Consider the following 20,051-nt stretch of genomic DNA (forward strand, 5'->3'; position numbering starts at 1 on the left):
CTTTAATTAACAAGATATTTATTGCGTGTTTTGAACCACAAAGAATTGTATTACATAGTTGGAGATACCAACAAAGGGTAAGACGTGGTCTTCAATCAAAGAACACAAGACAGAAATCTATTAAATGCATTTAAAAGCAAGAAGTGGAGACAATAAAAGCCCTAGGAATTTGCCTGCTAATAGCAAAATGTATGAAAGCCATTAAATAAATGATCTTTTGCTAGGCTACTGACTAGAATAAATTTATTCTCCTCTGAGATCTCTCTAGTGTCCCATGGATAGTAGCACACTTTACTAAAGCAACATAGCATAATGATTAGGAACACGGGCTTTTGGCTATGCCTCTTGTTGGCTGATGGAGTTTGAACAAGTTACCTGTGAAATGGAGAAAATACTAAAATTTGCCAGAGTTGTTATGAGGATTAAGCAAGATGATGATGGTAATGAGTCTTACAAGTGTCAGCACATAGTAAGCACTGAGTAAATGTTAGCTATTTTTAAAGTTAGCAGAGGATGAGCTGGAAAAACTATTTCAGGATGTCATATGTTGATTCCATAGTGTAGTATTTGAATTAAGACAGAGATATATGAAATGACAAACGCCCACCATGAGGTTCAGATGCACTCACATCATTGGTATTTTCTTTACCCCAGACAAGGTTTGTGCTACCTGGGATGCTGCTCCCTGGTAAAGGCACGAAGAACACCCAGCTTTCTTGGGGTAATTCAATTCCTCTTAGATATTTTACTTTTTTCCGAAAGAAGTCAGATCTCATAGACCAGTTTCACTACCAATGGGAGAAATATACACCATGGATTCGAATTCATGAGTGAAGGATGATTTCTGTTAATAAGTAGCTATCGACTCCTGAGTCTGGCTGTTACATAAAATGAGCAGAAGCATTTCTTCCTATATTTGGTTCACTGGAAAGTGCTGAACACATATCACAGTGTTTCAGCAATACTTATACAAGGAATATTCACCAAGTACTTATTGAGAACTTGCTAAAGGCCGAACTCTGATTGCTTAAGGGCAGGTAATTTGCAGAAAGATCAATTCAAAAGAAGGCAACAAAGAACTATTAATTTGTAATCCTAGATGTCAATATCTTCAAATATCTTTGTATATGTGCTTAATATTTCATATTTTCATCACTGCTTTCACCTGTGGGGAGTGACTACCCAACCCTGTAAGATGGAAAGTGCAAAAGCTTTAGTCAAAAATTAGTTTCAAAGTGAGTGGTACTAACACTATTTGTGTGATCGGAAGCAAAAATTTTTAGTTTACTTGGTCCTCAATTTTCTCATCTGTAAAATGGGGAAAATAATGCCTGACTCATTTGGTTGTTGTGAAGACTGAGTCATAATCGTTGGTTAGTTCCAATTTGACTCTCGGGAAACCTTAACTTGTTCCCCTCTTCAATTATACTATCTCTCATGGCACTTATACTGTACCACTGCTGTCTCCCTCTCATCTTATGCTTAAACTTATGACTGATGCATGTGCAGAAGCTCAGAAGGGCATTCCAGAGCTTTAGCAATAACTGTCAAAGCAAATTCTAGACCAAGACTGAAGTCTCTGCTGGAAGAATTGATGATAGAAGAATCTCATTGATTCCTGAAAAATGTATTAGGTATCCACATTGTGCTGGTCATTAAGAATATAAATCTGCCCTCATGCTGCTCAGAGACAAGCACACAAGACTTTTAAGCAAGGTGTATGTGCTAACATGAGAAAACATAGGGTGCTATGGAGACGGAGGGTGCCAAGCTCAGTTTTGAGTTCAGGAGTGGGGTGACCAAGGAAATCTTGCCAAAAGAGAATGATAGTAAGAATAGTGATGACTGCCGTTTGTTGAGTGCTGCAATGGTCACTCAGCTGTTATGAGCATTTTGTAAAAGTTAGCTCTGTCGTTCTACACAGTATCTCAGTAAAGAGGGTTCCATTTTATCCCCATTTTACTGATGAAGGAGCTGAGGTACAGAGATTGAGTAATTTTTATAATGACACAGTTAATAAGGCACTGAGATCTGGCATCCAAACAGAAACTTTTAGTAGTTAAAGGGGGAATTCTGGGAAGAAAGGAGGGGCAAAGGCAGAGGGAATCCCGAGTACAAAGGCCTGGAAACAGCACAAAAAGAGAATCTAAATGTTGGTCTTGTGGTGGAAGTGAAGAGTGGGAACGGGGGGAAGAGAAGAGGTGAAGCCACAGAGGGAGGCAAAGACCAGATACTCAAGAATTGAGTAAACGATGCAAAGAAGTTCCCATGCTTTATTCTAGGGGCCATGGAAAGCCAGTGAAGGATTTAAATGCTTGCCACAACCAACTTGCAGTATGGAAGAAAAACTCTGGCTAGAATACGGAGAAAAGAGTGGAGGAATGGAGGCTAGAGTCAAGGAGAACATTTAGGATTTTATGGAGGCAATTTTGGGGAGAGATGATGTACTGGACTCAGGTAGCAGCAGAGAGGATGAGAGAAGTGAATGGGGTAGACAACTATTTTAGGTAGTTGAGTCAACAGCAGATGGTGATTAACTGAAGGAGGAAGTTGAATGAGAAAGTAGTCAAAAATATCTCACAGGTTTCTGGACTAGGAAACCAGGTGGACAGAATTTTCATTTGTTGGAAAAGGAAATGCTAGAGAAAGGACAGAAGAGAGAGAAATATATTGAGTTTAGTTACATAATTGCATGATTATCTGTGCAATACCAAAAGTTGGTTTTAAATGGAGTTTTCAGAGGTGAATTTGTCTAAAGGGTTCAAGTCTTTCATAAAAAGTCAGTGGGAACAATCTGCTTGTTAATCATTCCTTTTATAGGGAAATTGCATTATTGTAGAAACTGTCCCCACTTTATCACAGCTGTATATTATGTGGAATTTTGAGACTTGTTGAAGAAAAAGTGCAGGTTAAAAACCATATTTGGTATCCTGTACTTGATTCAATGTGGAGAAGAATAGATGTCCTGATGTCAATGGGGGGAATGGACGCAGCAGATCAAGCAGTGGGTTACTGTCCCAACCACTTTCAGAGCAGTGTTGGTTTGCTAATACAAAGTGCCATAGACTGGGTGGCATAAATAATAGTAATTTATGTTCTCACAGTTCTGCATGCTGGAAGTCTGAGGTGTAGGTGTTGGCAGAGTTGGTTCCTTCTGAGGGCTGTGAGAGAAGGATCTGTTCCAGGCCTCTCCACTTGGCTCGTAGATGACTATCTTCTCCCTGTGTCTTCGCGTCGTCTTCCCTCCGTACATGCCCGTGACCAAATTTCCTTTCTTAAAAAGGTACTAGTCATATTGGATTAGGGCCTGACCAAATGACCTAATTTTAACTTTGTTACTTCTGTGAAGACCCTCTCTCCAAATATGGTCATATTCTGAGGTACTGGGAGTTCGGATTTCAACCTATGAAACTAGGCGCAAGGCAGACAGAATTCAGCCCATAAGAGTACCTCTGGTAAAATGCCCTAAGCCAGACCTTAATATGAAGGGAGTGATTCAAAGACAGCAGAGACAGTAGGGAACCCACTCCAAAGGTATCAGAGAGGGTAGTCAAACATCCAGGATCCAGACCGGTTTTAACAGCCAGTGTGCCCAACATTCAGTGCCTTTGGTGACACTGCCAAAGACACGACCTAGTTCCAGTTGGTGGCAGAGGTAGGCTCACCTGATTGTTCTTCTGGCTGCTTCCTGCTGCTTGGCTTCCAGTTGTTTCTGCCCATTTTCCTAGCCTAGTTCTCCAGCTTTTCCAGGATTCTAAGAGGCCCCCAATGCTTTACTTTCTCCGATCCAATTAGTCAGATAGGGTTTCTCACATTTCTAACCAAAAACCGTGACAGCTAAAGAAAGCATCTAGAGATTCGTCCACATGTTGAATTGAGACTTAACTATTTCTTATGGTACAGAAGAAAAAGAACAGACCACAGAGTAGGCAGATCTAGTTTAAGTTTTGGCTCTACTATTTACCAGAAACATAGGATGGTTTCTGAAACTGAGCATTGGTTTCCTCATAAGTAAATTTTAAATCATGATATATAATGCCAAACATTGGTCCCTTTGCAAATTCCAGGCACTGTTCTGGTTTTACGTACATTATGCCATTTGCTTTTCATAACAACCCCTTACCATAACTAGTATTATTATTATTAATATCAGTTTTATAGGTGAAGAAATGATGCTACATGTCAGTGACTCCCAAATGCTTCTTCCAAACACAAGACCTAACTTCTGAGCTCTTAACTGAATATATCCAACTGCCAACTTGACTAATTGCAAAGCTAATATATTAAAAATGAACTCTCGAGCTCAAACTCCTTCCCAACTACTCAATAAATGAAAACAGCCAAGTTTCTCAAGGCTAAAACCTTTGTTCTTGTTAATACCCCTCATTTTTTCACCTCCCCCACTTCCAGTCATACCCAAACCCTGATTAGTTAGCCTCTATATTAGGTTTCTATCGCTACTGTGACAAATGACTACAAATGTAGCAGTTTAAATGACCACAGTTCTGGAGGTTAGAAGTCTGGGTCCAGCATGGCTCAGCTGGTTCCCATCCTAGGGTTTTACAAGGCTAAAATTAAGATGTTGGCGGGGATGTGTTTCCTTCTGGAGGCTCTGCGTGTGAATCTTTTTCCAAGATTATTAAGATTGTTGACTGAGTTCGGTTCCTTGTGGTTGTGACTGAAGTCTCAATTTCCTTGCTGTTTGGCAGCTGGGGGCTGGTCTTTGAGTCTAGAGATTGACAGCATCTCTTTCCCTGCCTTCCATGGGTTTCTCCAGTGAGTGTCCCCAGTTCCCCTCATGCTTTGACTCCCTCTGACTTCCCCTTCCGCTGCATCACCCTTCGTCCAGCCAGAGTCTCTGCTTTGCAAGTCTTATGTAATTAGATAGAGGATAATCCAGAATATTCTTCTTATCTTAAAGCCAGCTGGGTAATGACCACAATTGCATCTGCAAAACCTATTTGGCCATGTAACGGAACATATTCACAAGTTTTGGGATGAGGGTATGGACTTCTTTTGGAGGACACTATTCTGCCTAAGCAAACACATACATATCTCATTACACACAGATAAGAGCAATGTTACATATTGGTTAAGAGCAGAGTCTATGGAGCTGGACTTCTTGGGCTTTTTCACCTATTGGCTATCAACTTGGACAAGTTACTTAACCTCTCTGTGCTTCAGTTTTTTCACTTTAAAATGGAAATAATGATAGTCCTTACCTCACAGGATTCTCGGGAATATTAAATGCTTTACTATATCTATCTTTTTAGAACAATTCCGGGTAGATAGTAAGTGCTGTGCTCAATCTTGTCTATAATATGAAATTATATATTTGTATAATTACAAATTGATACTTATTATGAAGGAAAAAAGTGTGCTATAAGAAACAGGTGGGAGACCAATTTTCTAACGAGTGTCAACACAAATCTCTTTAAGCTCAGAACTGAACAATGGACGCTATAGAGTGGCATGACTTGAGTAACATCTTTGGAGGGTCACTCTGACTGCTATGTGGAAAGGGACCGGAAGGGGCAAGCACAGAAGCAGGGAAACTGGTTAGAAGTCCATGGGGACAGTCCACATGAAAGGTTGGTGTAGGGCAATGGAAATAAAGAGAATTGAATATATTTGAGATATACATTGGAGGTTGTGGTAGGCTGAATGAGGTCTGCCTACCTCCCTCCAAAGATCCCCATGCCCTAATCTCTGGAATTTGTGAATATGTTGTGTTACATAGCAAAAGGGACTTTGCAGATGTAATAAGGTTACCGACTTTAAAATAGGAAGAGTATCTGAAGTATCCAGGTGGGTCTGATCTAAACAGATGAGCCCTTAAAAGGAGAGAACTACTCCAGCTGGAAGCAGAAGGGGACTTCAGAGAGAGGTGGTGTAAGGAGGTCAGATTCTAAGTGTGATAAGGATGTGGCATGCCATTGCCGGCTCTGAGATGTAGAGGCTTGTGTGCTAGGACTGGAGAGAGACCTTAAGAGAAGAAGGGAGGCCACCAGTTGACAGCCAGCAAAGAAATGGGCCTCAGTCCTACAGCCACAAGCAACTAATTCTGCCAACAACCTGAATGAGCTTGGAAGCAGATTCTTTTCAAAGCCTTCCAGTAAGAGCCAAGCTGGCTGATACCTTGATTTTGGCCTCATGAAGCCAAGAGCAGAGAAAACAGCTGAGCCAGCCTGGATGTCTGAACTACAGACTGGTGAGAAATACTCTTTTTTAGGTTTTTAATTTATTTGTTGTTTTGTTTTCAGCCACTGAATTTGTGGTAATTAGTCATGGCATCGATAGGAAACTAATACCTTTATGTATTGATGTCAGTCTCCCTCATGGACTGTGTTTTATAAGTACAGGTACTGTGTCTGTTTAGCTCACCACTCTATGCCTGAGACTTAGCCCAATGCCTAGCATATGGTAGGTGCTCAAAAAGTATTTTGTCGCAAAAAATAGGACAATGAAAGTTTATGTAACTTGCTTAATGTCACATAATTAGTAAGTGTTTGAACCAGGCCTTGAGTTCATGCCAGAATACCACACATGACATGTAATTGTTTTGAACATTAAGAGAGTATGTATAAAGTCTCTGACACATAGTAGGCGTTCAATAGCCATTATGTCTTCTGTTTCCCCTTAGGTATTCTGACCCCTGTTCAGAAGCTTCTCATTGCACTTCTGGTTAATTGTCATGTCCTGATGGGCTTCACTCACTCTTCCAATCTTTCTCCTGCCAGATTAACATTCCACAAACACGTTAAGTGAGATACTGTCTCTCAAAGAACATGGCCAACTGTATTGTTAGTATTATTACCATCACTCCCAATTTCTTCCTGGATAAAATGTAGACTGCTGAGCCAAGCTTTCAGGGGGCCTGTCTCACAGCCACTTTTCCTGTCCTCTCTGACTTCTCTCTCACCATTCCTCAGTACACACTCATTGTGCAAGCCAAGCTCTCTCCTTTCTGTCGGAGAAACATACACAACTCACTGTTACCCTAGGTTTTCCTTGTGCTCTTTCTGGCCTCCCATTCTAAATATTGCCCCTGCCCCAACTTCAAAGCCCACCTCCTTCTTACAAGGTCTTCCTTAACTACACAATCTGTTGATCTCCTTCTCTGATTTCCTAGAGCACTGAACTCTGATCCGTGCTCTTCTGAATTTATCTATTTAGTTTATTCCACAATTCTAAACTGCATGTCTTTGATGTGACAGACATTGTGCTAGGCATAAACTAGGACCTTTGCCCAATACTGTTTTGGATGGCTTTTAGTAGGTTGGTGTGTGTGTGTGTAAATCTTGTCTCTCCAGCTCTACAGTAAACCCCTCACAGCCACCTAAGAGTTTGAGCATCAGGCTCTGGAGTTAAACAGGCTACATTCAAATCCTGGCTGTCACTCATATGCACCTCTTTGACCTTGAGCAATTTCCTTAATTTCCCTAAAACTTAATTTTCTGATCTATAAAATGGAGAGAATAATAGTATACTTCACTGGATTGTTGTGGTAAGAAATAAAAGAATTTAACTTACATAGAGCTCTTTAAATACTCTCTGGAATGTAAGCGCTCAGTAACTGTTGTCCACTGTTATTTTTTATCATTACCTTTACCACTATTCTATACCTTCCCCAATGTCTAGCACTAGGCTAGACACACAGTAGGTGCTGGATAAATACCCTTTAATAAACAATTGTTGAAAAATAGGCTAGATTACATGGCTAATCTAGCAGAGGAAAATCAGAAAAAAGGTTCAAAGTAGTATTATTTGAGAATTCAATTAGAAACCAGGAAATAATTTGGGAAGTGAAGATAGCCACTAATTATTCCGTTGTAAATAAATCATATGAAATAAGGAACAGAGAAGTCATAATCATCAGGTAATTTCATTTTTTGAAAATTTTAAATTATAAATTAATGTGTGCTTTTAATAAAAATGAAATTCCAGCAATGGAGAAGGGAGGTAATCTTGCCTCTAACCTCACTCATCTCTATTCCCTCTGCTTACAGGTACCTACTCTGAAAAGTTTCTTGTCTGCTCATCCCTAGATTTTCTGTGTGCAGTTAGTTGCCTTTCTAATCCTCTATTTCCTCACTTTGAAAATGAGTCTAATACCAACTCCTTTGTATGAGTGTTCCAAAAATTTAATAAAGCATGCAATATTTTATCCCAAGTCAATCAGAGAACAGCATAATTTTCTAGGCATAGAGGCCAAAGAGCGGAGATTTGTCAAAGAACTTTCAAGGTGAATCACAGATTAATTCTCCTGAAGGTGTTGTCTCAAATATATTCTTTTTTGGAGGGTGGGGGGCGAGGAAGATTGGCCCTGAGCTAACATCTGTTGCCAATCTTCCTCTTTTTGCTTGAGGAAGATTGTCCCTAACATCTGTGCCCATCTTCACCTATTTTGTATGTGGGACTTCATCACAGCATGGCTTGATGAATGGTCGATAGGTCCATGCCCAGGATCCAAACCTGCGAACCCCAAGGCTGCTGAAGCAGAGTGCAAACCTTACCACTAACCACGACGCCATTGGGGCCAGCCCCTCTAATGTATTCTTAACTAAAGATTACTATAGAGTATGACCTTTCCTAAATCTGTTTAAATGATTGCATTGTTCAAATAGGAAGTTGTAGATGAATTAGCTCTTAAAAGTGTTTGTTAAGAAAGAAAATAAATATGTGCATGTATAATCATTCATCACAGTCAGCTAGCTTGCCAAATTTAAAGCATGTTGTTTAGTAATCAGAAAAGCTGATGAACAAATTGAAAAAACATAATTACAGAAAAAGTCAATGAATAAGCAATTACTGGAGAACGGATAACAAAGGAATAGATTAGGAAGTAGGGCATGGAGGCCACGCCTGTGTGCGCAGGATGAGCCTCTGTAGTGTCATTGCCCAGCACTTGCCTCTGAGTAAGAACAACCTAGTGATCTTCCCCTGGCCCCCTCATCCCCTGGCAACATACGCCAGACACAGAATAAAATGCGCTTCCATAGCTTTCCCTTTCCACCGCACATCTTCACCTCTTTCTACCCTGTTTTACTCTCTAGACTCCAGATTTGCCTCTCAATCTTCTACGATGATGATAATGATGACTGTGGTGGCAATGCTAGTGATGATGACAGTGGTTTAACTATATGAGTATGAATGACAGTCCAGAAATTCACATCTGCAAGAAATGTACCTTTATTTTATTTTTCTACATCTAAGCTGAATTTATATTTCATTTCAGTTCTTCCAAGGAAACTCGTAATCTCCTCAAATTCTTCCCCCAGGGCTGTATCTGTGTTGTCACACAGTGACAAGGCAGTGGGGTGGAGGCAGCATGGCCTCTGGGATTCATCATTCTTTCAACCAAACTTCTATTCCTCTTTGTAGATCGCAGGATCCTTCTGATACTCCTTAGCCGTCGGAGAATAAAAAACTCACCGGGGCTTTCTCTGACCCTTTACCATTTCCAAGACGCTATTGGGCACACAGGAGACATGCTGCTGCACCTGCCCACATCAGGGCCCTGGGGACCCTGTGAGCTGTGTTAGACCCCTCAGTTTAGGCAACGCCTGTGCTGTGCTGTGGAGCCAGTAATAGGCTGTCAAATCATTCTCAGTCTTTGACTATCTTTCTCTTTATACCACATGTTTCTAAAGTCCTCTTTAGCTTCCAGCTGGAGTTTTAAGACTTCTCCTTTTAAAGGCTCATGTGATTAGATTGGAGTCCCCTTGGATAATCGAAGATAATCTTCTCATGTGAAGCCACATAACCTTAATACATCTGCAAAGTCCCTTCTGCCGTGTAACATCACATATTCAAAAATTCTGGAAATTAAGGTATGGACACCTTTGGGGGTGGGGTGGATTATTCAGCCTACCACAGCCTCCAACATATCTCTCAAGATGTTCAATTACTTTTGTCTCCATTGCCCCAAAGCAGTCTTTTATGTGGACTGTCCCAATGGACTTCTAACCAGTTCCCTGCTTTGGTTCCTGCCCCTTCCAGCCCCTTCCCACACAGCAGTTAGTGTGATCCTCTAAAGTGTGTTAAAGTCATGTCACTCTATAGCTTCCATTGCTCTGATGTCTAAGTTCCTCATTCTGACCACAGGGACTTGTGAGGTCCCATGTTCTTTTTCTTCTCTAGCCTTTCTTTGCGTTGCTCTACCCTTTCTCACCAGGCTGCAATCACAATGACCTACTTGTAGTCCCTCAGAAATACCAGTATTTTCTCACCCGTCTTTGTCTATCCGGAATTCTCTGCCTAGGATGCTTCCTTCACTATCCCACCCCCTCTCTACAACCTGTCGTAGTTGTCTCCTTTTCTTCTTTCAGTTCTGAGCTTAAAGAGCTTTTTGTGGACCAGTCATTGGAAAATTGGTGTTTACCTGTTTGTGATTTCCATAGTTCTCCCTCATTTGACTGTGTCCGGAAGGCAGCATAAAAATTCCCCTGTATCAAGGACCCAACTTTTCCTCTAGCTTTTCCTTAAAGTTTCCCCAACCTTCCTGCCTCAGGATGCTATCTAATCACAGCGCAATGCAGAGCTCTGAGACTTCTTGTATTTTCTGTGTTCCACCTTTCTACAGGACTTAGACTTTAGAAACTCAAAGCACTTTTCTCTAAGTTGATTAGAACTTTCCTTCCTTGATGTACTGGAGGATATGATCCACATGAACGAGTAATGGATAAGTTATAGGGCACAAGATTGATTGAAAGATAAATCAGTTAATATTTTAAAATATCATTCTGACACAATAAAAATAAAAACATGAAAAATAACTACCATTTACTGAGTACTTAGGACTTATGGTGTATCTGTACCACTAAATGCTACAGTTTTTTTAAATCTTCAAAATAGCTCTGGGACATAGGTGATGTTTATTCCATTGTATTGATGAGCAATCTGAGACTTCAATAATATAATTATTATGCTATTTGCAAAGGCTTCTAAACAGAAATGGTCATTGGCTTCTCTCTGGCAGAGATGTTGATTTTCCGCCTGCTCTGGCTAATTGTCTTTCTTGTTCACTACAGGTCCTGGAACCCTCTTACCTGTCAATGACTTTCCCTCTTGGAATTTGAGGGAACAACTGGAATGCCCCCAGCTTTTCCCACAGATGGTAATTGTGTGTGTGGCAGGGGAGGGCTATGCATGTTTGGTGAAACTGCAATTCTCCAGCAAATGCATTAGAACAGGTGTTCTGAGAGTCCAATCACCATGGAGAATTCAGGGAACTAGAAAACGTGAGTTCAAGGAGCATAGAAAGAGGATAAAGAAGTGATGATTAAGCAGTCACTTCTCTAAAAAAGAGTTGTGTCCAAATCTAGGAATCTGGGGACATCTAGGAAGAAGAATTATTTGAAACAGCCAGATAAGACAAGGGAGACCAGCTGGAGCAATGGCTCTTTTAGGTGCAGGGGTCTTCAGAGGGATTACTCAGGGCGTCCCACTTAGCATCACCCAGTCCTCAAAGAGCCTTGCTTTTGTATGCCCTAGGAGGTTCCAGTCTGGATACTAACCAAGCTGAATTCTCTGAGAATGTTCTGTGGTCCAGGTCTCGAGTGATTTACAAGCAGAAACTATTGAAGCTAAACAGTCACAAGGCAGAGAGCACCTCTCCCCACTTTTACTTTCCACACATAATTACACGTTTTATGCCAGCAGAGAGGGATGCAAACCTACTGTCTGTAGCACAGACGGGAGACAGTCATAGATCTTAAACATTTTTAACTGCCAAGCATAGATGAATGGAGATTTAAAAATGGAGATCTGACTTGAATATCCAGATGGAACTAGATTAAAATTCTAATAAATATAACAAAGTTGTTAATGATGAACGAACAATGCATTCTGAATAAGCTAATCTAACAACACGGTGAAAATTTTGGAAGCCCTAAGCATGCCTTACAACAGTTTTAAGAATTCTTTGTGGACTTGGCATCAATTCATAATATTGAAGTTAATGGTTTTTAAATATTTTTAATGTTTTATTTTGGAATAATTTTGATTTACAGAAATGTTGCAAAGACAGCACAGGAAATTCCCATATATCCTTCACCCACTTTTCCCTAATGTTAATTATGTGTTATCACGGTACATTTGTCAAAACGAAGAAGCCAACATTGGTAAATTACTATTACTTAAATTCCAGGCTATGTTTGAATTTCACCAGTTTTTTCACTACTGTCCTTTTTCTGTTCCAAAATCCAATCTGGGACACCACATTGCATTTCGAAGCTGCTAGGTTTTAATCTCATCTTTTCCCTCTACAAAGCTAACTACAGCAGACACCTATTTTCTCCATTTTGTAAGGTGCGGTTTGCATCAGTTTCTGAGTTTCTATTTGAAAAGAGATACATTCAATCTACTGATGGTTTTGTCTAAAGTTCTCCAAATAACTCTTGTCTCCAGGTGAACTGATTATTTTGGTAGTGGGAAGACAGACTGAGTGTCAAGAAATTTTCTGAGTCAGATCAGTATATGGCAGTAATACAGATTTAGGGATTTTTATTTCTCAATTTAGGCTATGGCTTCTGACTCGCTGACATTCTTCCTAAATCAACACTACCATTGATGCAGGTTAATATATTTCCAGTTTAGAGTCAGTAAAAGGAAGAAAAACTATGATTGCATTTCTTTTATTATTATGGTTATATGTTATGATACTTCCTTAGGGATAAATAACGTTTTAAGTAATCTGATCAACCATGTCATTCTCAATTAGATTTATATTTTCCATAGAGTATTCCTTAAAAACTTTCCACTAAAGACTCCTAATGAGAGAGAATCAAACTCAAACCCTTGAGATCTAGGAGCTTGTCATAGGAGCCTGCCAAAAGCAAAAGAATCTTTGAAGTCTTCAGCTTTAACTTAAGAATTCATATAAGTTTTGCATTCTACTCCATGATATATTTGCATTTGTTTTCATATGAAATTAGTGTTTTAAATGACTTACTAACAAGTCAAAACTGAGCCCTGTTTATGTTGTGCTTTCATAAGCCTCCTTTCTTGCTGATGGTCGGGCATATGGATGTCCCTGTTTGACAAGCAGAACCTGCTGATAGAAGTCTGTGCTTATCAAGGTGTTTTGTTGTGGCCCCAATTAACCTCTTCAACCAAACCTCTTTCTACAAATAGCATGATTTCCACACAGAAAAAAAGTTTGTCTCAAATCCAGGCCTTAAGTCTTCATGCTTCTATACTAATAAATGTATGGTTCCTTCTGTCTTTAGTATCCTCCTCCGTTTCTTCACTTAGCCAATTCCTACGTATGGTGAAGAGGTTAATGACACAGGCCTTGGAGGCAGGGAGACTGGGCATCTGGCCCATTGTAGAGCAACATGTAGGGCACTCTTTACCATGTGGTCATGGTATTTAAAATTCTCACACTGCCATACATTAGACAAATGACCTTGAGCAAAAACCTCACTAAGCCTTAATTTCCAACTATGTAAAACTGAGATTGATAACAGTAGCTATCTTTCAGATTTATTATGAGAATTAAATGGTATGATGCATGTAAAGCATTTAGCTGTCTGACCCATAGTAAGAGCTCAATTATTTTGTTACTTCTAATATTTTGAGACCCAGTTCAAATGTTACTTCTTTTGTGGAATCTTCCTCTCATTTCCATGGAGAATTAGTGATCACCTTCTTTGGATTTCCTTTCACATTTTAATTTTTTTTAAATATAGAAAGGATTGTCACGGGAAAATTTTCATATGCTTTTAACTAATAAGATTATAAAACAGCAGGTGTGAAACCGAGGACAAATGAGTTAAAGTTTCCCTGGATTAGGATGAAACTCTGCCTGTACCCACAAGGTTAACATGGGAAACAAAGGAATCAAAATTCCTGAGCTTGCCTTGCAGAACAGCAGGAGGGCCACTGATTGGAGACTAACTTGCTGACAGCCCTCCGCCTGACTAAGCATCACGCAGGAGCATTGAGAAGCTAACGTGACCAATAGTGAGCTTCTCACGTCTTAAGAAATATGAAAGACACTCACCGCTGCGCAAAGGACTCTTAGAACTTCAGCCCCCAAGGCCACATGCTCCCCTCCCTGGCTTATTCTCACAATGTGTTTTAGACAAACGCTTAGAACTGCATGTAGGCAAGCTAATCTGTAACCGGTAGAAAGAATAACTTGTTAGCAGAAAATTTATGTCCTCTGCCCAAATTGTTCCTTCTGTCCCAGATAAAGAAGTAACTGAGGTTTACTTAGATTCCTCAGGAATGTTGCATTCAGCAGATCCGCCATGGAGAGGCACCCAACTTGCTGCAGTCATCCATCACCTGACACTCCTTAGCCCCTTCCCTAACCCCATTTGCCTTATAGAAGTCATTTCCAAATCGGTTCCCTTTAAGATGGATTTTTTAGAACGATAGTCCACCATCTTCCAATATGCTAGCTTATCGCTTATTAAAGTTCTTTCTCTACCACCACCTGCTTGGCCTTTTATCTTGCAGTGAGCAGATCAAGCTGTTGCTCAGTATCAGGTGCAGCATGTGTTGAGATAATCAGGTTAACAGTGAAGTATTTTCTCTTGGCACCTCCGTATTTTTCAAATTTTCTGCAATGAACATGCATTAATTCTATAATCTGAAATAAAACAATGTTGTACTCTTCTAACAATCCACATTAAATGTATTTTATCTGAGTAACATATATACACAACCCCTCTCCTGCCACTTCCTATCAACTCAATCCTGATCCCCAAAGGATATCATTTTCAAATCTTGTCATTGTTTCTCCCGTTATATGCCTTCATGTTTCTAAATAACATTCATACGTTAGTCCTCAAATTTTCCATTTTAAATGTCTATTGACTTTCTACTTTGGAAGATAAAAACTTGTGTCTTGTACCACTGCCCAATTTCCCAGCATTCCTCTCCATCCTCCCAATATAGTTATATCACTGGATTTTTCATGAAATCATTATACAGCATTGCTATAACTATTTAAATATAGTTCACAGCTGAACTATGCAGTTTCTTGTATTTTGTACATTTTGGTTCCCTGGAATTAATAATTGTTTCATGATTTGTTTAAAAATTATGTATCTATTATTCTTTCTTCCCAAACTCTCCCATGGAAGAGTCAATTACCTCTCAATAGCAAATACATCCAATAATCTCTTTTTTTTTCTTGGCGACATCCTTCCCTGACCCCTTGTCCTCCAGCCTTACCCAGGACTGCTTCCTTTGTAGGCTTCTTCTATGCACTGAACTGTGTCCCCCTAAAATTCGTATGTTGAAACCCTAACACCCAGTACCTCAGAATATGACTGTACTTGGAGACAGGGCCTTTAAAGAGGTGATTAAGTTAAAATAAGGTGATTAGGGTGGGCGTTAATGCTGTCATTATCATATATTCTGCCTTTATTTTTTGAATCCCCAGTATTTTTTTATGTTTTATAGTCAGTGTCTGTTTATATTTAGTCACATTTTTATTACTCTCTTTGCTTCCAATTGCTGTTTGCAGTTATATCTGGGAGGAATTTCCTTCTACCTTAAATACACCCTTAAGAATTTTTTCGTATAGGGCAATTGCTGGTAAAAACTTTCAGGTTCCATTTGTCTGAAAACATCTTTGTTCCACTCTTGTTTTTCAGAGATAATTCTAATGGGTTTAGAATTCTAGGTTGCAGTTATTGTCTTTCAGTACATTGACTACGTCATCCTGATTTCTATTGTCATTCCTGAGAAACTGGCTCCCCTTGTTTCACTTCTTTGAATGTTTCTAATATTTCTGCTTGTCTGCTTTTAAGATGTTCTCTTTTTCTTTATTGTCCTGTAGTTTCACTATAATTTATCCAAGTTCTTCTTGTTTATCCTACTTGTGATTTGTTGGGCTTCTTAGAAATGTGGATTGGTCTCTTATTTGTACTAAAAAATTCTTAGCCGAAATTCATTCCAATATTGCTTCTATCCCTCCCTTTTCTCCTCTTGGAACTCTGAGATGTATGTTAGATTTTCTTACTCCACTATCCATGTCCCTTTGCTTCTCTTTTGTACATTCCATGTCATCTCTCCATACTGGCTTGAGATAATTTCTTCAGATCCATCTTCTACTTTACTGATTCTCTATTCTTCTCTCTCTAATATGCTGCTGAACCCAATTGTTTCATTTAAACTATTTTTAATCTGGCCATTGATTCTAGTTCCTTTTTTTTTCTATACATATTTTCAAGCTCATCTTTTATTTCTTTAAGCATATTAAACAGTTATTTTATGATCTGTATCTGGTTATTTAATTATCTGTTTTTGTAAGACAATGTCTGCTATTTCATGCTGGTTCTTATTTATGTTACTTTGTTTCCTTGTGAATTTAGTTTATTGTCTTTCTTTCTTTTCATGAGCCTATTATCCTTGGAGTTTTATTCATGGGAATTATTTGAGGCCTTGGATAAAGGTGAGTACTACAGAGGCAATTTGAATTTGCTTTTGCCAAGTGCTGCCAATACAGGACCACTGTAATTTAAAGATGTGACTGGGTTTCTTTTGAATCAGATGGTGAGATTATAGATTGCAAACCTGAGTCAGGGCTGTTATGGTTCTCAATTCTTGCTGGTCATTTTTCATTTGGAATCCATTCTCAAGGTTCAAGACAATCTTTCAATCCACCAAAAGAGATTTTATTACCTTTGTTTTTGGTTCTACATCATCCTTATACTAAAGAGGTCCTTATACACTCGAGGCCCTAACTTGAACAGAGAAATCTATTGACTCCTTGCTTTTGGCAGGCCTTGGGCTTTGCTTCCTCTCTCCTTCATTCCATGAGTCCATGAAAACCTGAACTCAAATTCCTATAGTTTGGTGATTGTCCTTAGAGTGAATTCCACCTGCAAAGCTTTACTTAGTTCTTTGAATTGCCATTCTTTTGTGTGTGTGAGGAAGATTCCCCGATCTAACATCCGTTGCCAATCTTCCTCTTTTTTTTTTCCCCTTAAGGCAGATTAGCCCTGAGCTAACAGCCATGCCACCCTTCCTCCACTTTGTATGTGAGATGCCTGCACAGCATGGCTGATAATTGGAGTAGGTCCACACCCAGGATCTGAACCCATAAACCTGGGCTGCCGAAGTGGAGCAGGTGGAACTTTGACTACTAGGCCATGGGCCGGCCCCATGAGTTGCCATTCTTTATCAGTGCCTGAGCTGAGAATTTCTTACTTTCCCAAGAGTTTATTAATGCTTCAAATTTATTTATTTTAAAAAATCATATTCAATACATTTAAACTAAAAAAAAAGTTTACTCATTTCTCCCACCTCCCTCCTACCCGCCCTTCTCTTATAACTACCAGTGTGTTCTCTACATCTATAAACTTGTTTTTGTTTCTTTTTTAGATTCCACTTATGAGAGATCATACAGTATTTGTCTTTCTCTGCCTGACTTATTTCACTTTGCATAATGCCCTCAAAGTCCATCTGTGTCATCACAAATGGCAATATTTCATTCCTTTTATGGCTCAATAATACTCCAATGTCTATATCTATATCTATTTATCTATTTATTATATATCTATATATATATATATGCCACAATTTCTTTATCCATTGATGAACACTTGGGTTGTTTCCATATCTTGGCTATTATAAATAATGCTTAAATGAACATGGGGGTGCAGATATCTCTTCAAATTAGTGATTTCATTTTCTTTGGATAAATACCCTGAAGTGGAATTGCTGCATCATGTGGTAGTTCTATTTTTAATTTTTTGAGGAACTTCCATACTGATTTCCACAAGGATTGTACAAATTTACATTCCCATTAATAGTGTACAAGAGTTCCCCTTTCTCCACATCCTCACCAACACTTATTTCATGTCTTTTTGATAATAGCCATTCAAACAGGTGTGAGGTGACATCTCATGGTAGTTTTGATTTGCACTTCCCTGATGATTAATGATATTGAGCATCTTTTCATATACCTATTGGCCATGTATGTGTATTTCTTCTTTGGAGAAATGTCTGTTCAGAACTTCTGCCCATTTTTTAATCAGATTGTTTGATTTTTTGCTATTGTTGTATGAAATCTTTGTATACTTTGGATATTAGCCCCTTATCAGATATAGATTTGCAATTATTTTCTCTCTTTCAGTAGGTTGCCTTTTCATTTTGTTGATGATTTCCTTTTCTGTGCAGAAGCTTTTCAGTTTGACGTAGTTCCACTTGTTTATATTTTGCTTTCTCTTTTGGTGTCAGATTAAAAAAAATCATTGCCAAGACCTATATTAAGGAGCTTACCACCTATGTTTTCTTTTAGGAGTTTTACGGTTTCAGGTCTTATGTGCAAGTCTTTAATCCATTGAGTTAACTTTTGTGTATGGTGCAAGACAGTGGTCCAGGTTCATTCTTTTGTGTGTGGCTGTCCAATTTTCCCAACGCCATTTATTGAAGAGACTGTCCTTTCCCCATTGTATAATCTTGGCTCCTTTGTTGTAAATTAATTGACCGTATATAAATGGGCTTATTTCTGGGCTCTCTATTCTGTTCCATTGATCTATGTGTCTGTTTTTATGCCAATACCATACTGTTTTAATTACTATAGCTTTGTAATATAATTTTAAACCAGGAAGCACGATGCCTCCAGCTTTGTTCTTCTTTTTGAAGATTTTTTTTGGCTATTTGGTGTCTTTTATGGTTCCATACAAATGTTAGACCAGTTTGTTCCATTTCTGTAAAAGGTACTATTGGAATTTTGATAGAGATCACATTGAATCTGTACATTGCTTCAGGTAGTATAGACATTTTAACAATATTAATTCTTGCAATCCATAAGCACAGAATATCTTTCCATTTATTTATGTTTTCAATTTCAGTAATGCCTTGTACTTTTCAACATACAGGTCTTTCACCTCCTTAGTTAAGTTTATTCCTATGTATTTTATTATTTTTGATGAATTTGTAAATAGGATTGTTTTCTTAATTGCTCTTTCTGATAGTTCATTATTAGTATGAAGAAATAGCGCAGAATTTTGTGCATTGATTTCGTGTCCTACAACTTTACTGAATTCATTTGTTAGCTCTTCACCAAGAGTCCCGCAGTTTCCTGCCTCAACAGTGCTTGGACTGAACGGGCTCTCATCCCCCACCCTGCCTGGCGCTCAGAGCCAACCTTTCATCGCCTCTTCACAGCTCCCTCAGACTACCCCAGCCTCCACCACCGCCACCACCTCTCCTCAGCCACATGCTATGAGGACCACGTCCCCCTCACAGGTATGCCAGGACTACCACCTTGACTCAGAGGCCGCCATCAACTGCCAGATCAACCTGGAGCTCTATGCTTCCTACATCTTCCTGTCCATGTCTTACTACTTTGAGATGATGTGGCTTTGAAGAACTCTGCCAAATGCTTTCTTCACCAATCTCATAAGACGAGGAAACATGCTGAGAAACGGATAAAGCTGCAGAACCAACGAGGTGGCCATTCCTTCAGGATATCAAGAAACCAGATCACGATGACTGGGAGAATGGGCTGAATGCAACAGAGTGTGTGTTACACTTGGGAAAAAGCATGAATCAGTCACTACTGGGACTGTACTCACAAACTGGCCACTGACGAAAATAGCCCCCATTTGTGTGCCTTCATTGAGAGTCATTACTTAAATAAGCAGACAAAATTCTTCAAAGAATTGGATGACCACTATAACCAACTTTTCCATTATGGGGCCCCCAGAATCTGGCATGGCAGGGTATCTCTTTGACAAGCACACCCTGGAAGACAATGATGGGAAGAACTGAGCCTTAGGATGTTTCCCATAGCCATGAGAGGACTTCCCTGGTCACCAGGCAGCGCATGAATGTTAGGGTTACATTTATCTTTTCTGTAAGTTGTACCAAAACATCTACTTAAATTCTTTCATTTGTACCATTCCTTCAAATAAAGTAACTTGGTGACTCCCCCCCCCCCCAAAAAAAAGTTAAATTGCTATTCTTTATCGGTGACTGACCTGAGAATTTCTTACTTTCCTGAGAGCTTATTAGTGCTGAAATTTTACTTTTAATGTTATATTCAGGATTTTTAAGATGTTTCATCAGAGAAGGTTGAT

The 20,051-nt window shown here is 39.2% G+C and overlaps 1 pseudogene; it reads left to right on the forward strand.

Moving 5' to 3' along the window:
* LOC103554761 (ferritin heavy chain-like) overlaps positions 1-19,743 on the forward strand; it is a 30,170-nt pseudogene extending 10,427 nt beyond the window's left edge.
* The last annotated feature ends 308 nt before the right edge of the window (positions 19,744-20,051 follow it).

This window comes from Equus przewalskii, chromosome 6, assembly GCF_037783145.1.
Source record: "Equus przewalskii isolate Varuska chromosome 6, EquPr2, whole genome shotgun sequence".
Taxonomy (NCBI): Eukaryota; Metazoa; Chordata; class Mammalia; order Perissodactyla; family Equidae; genus Equus; species Equus przewalskii.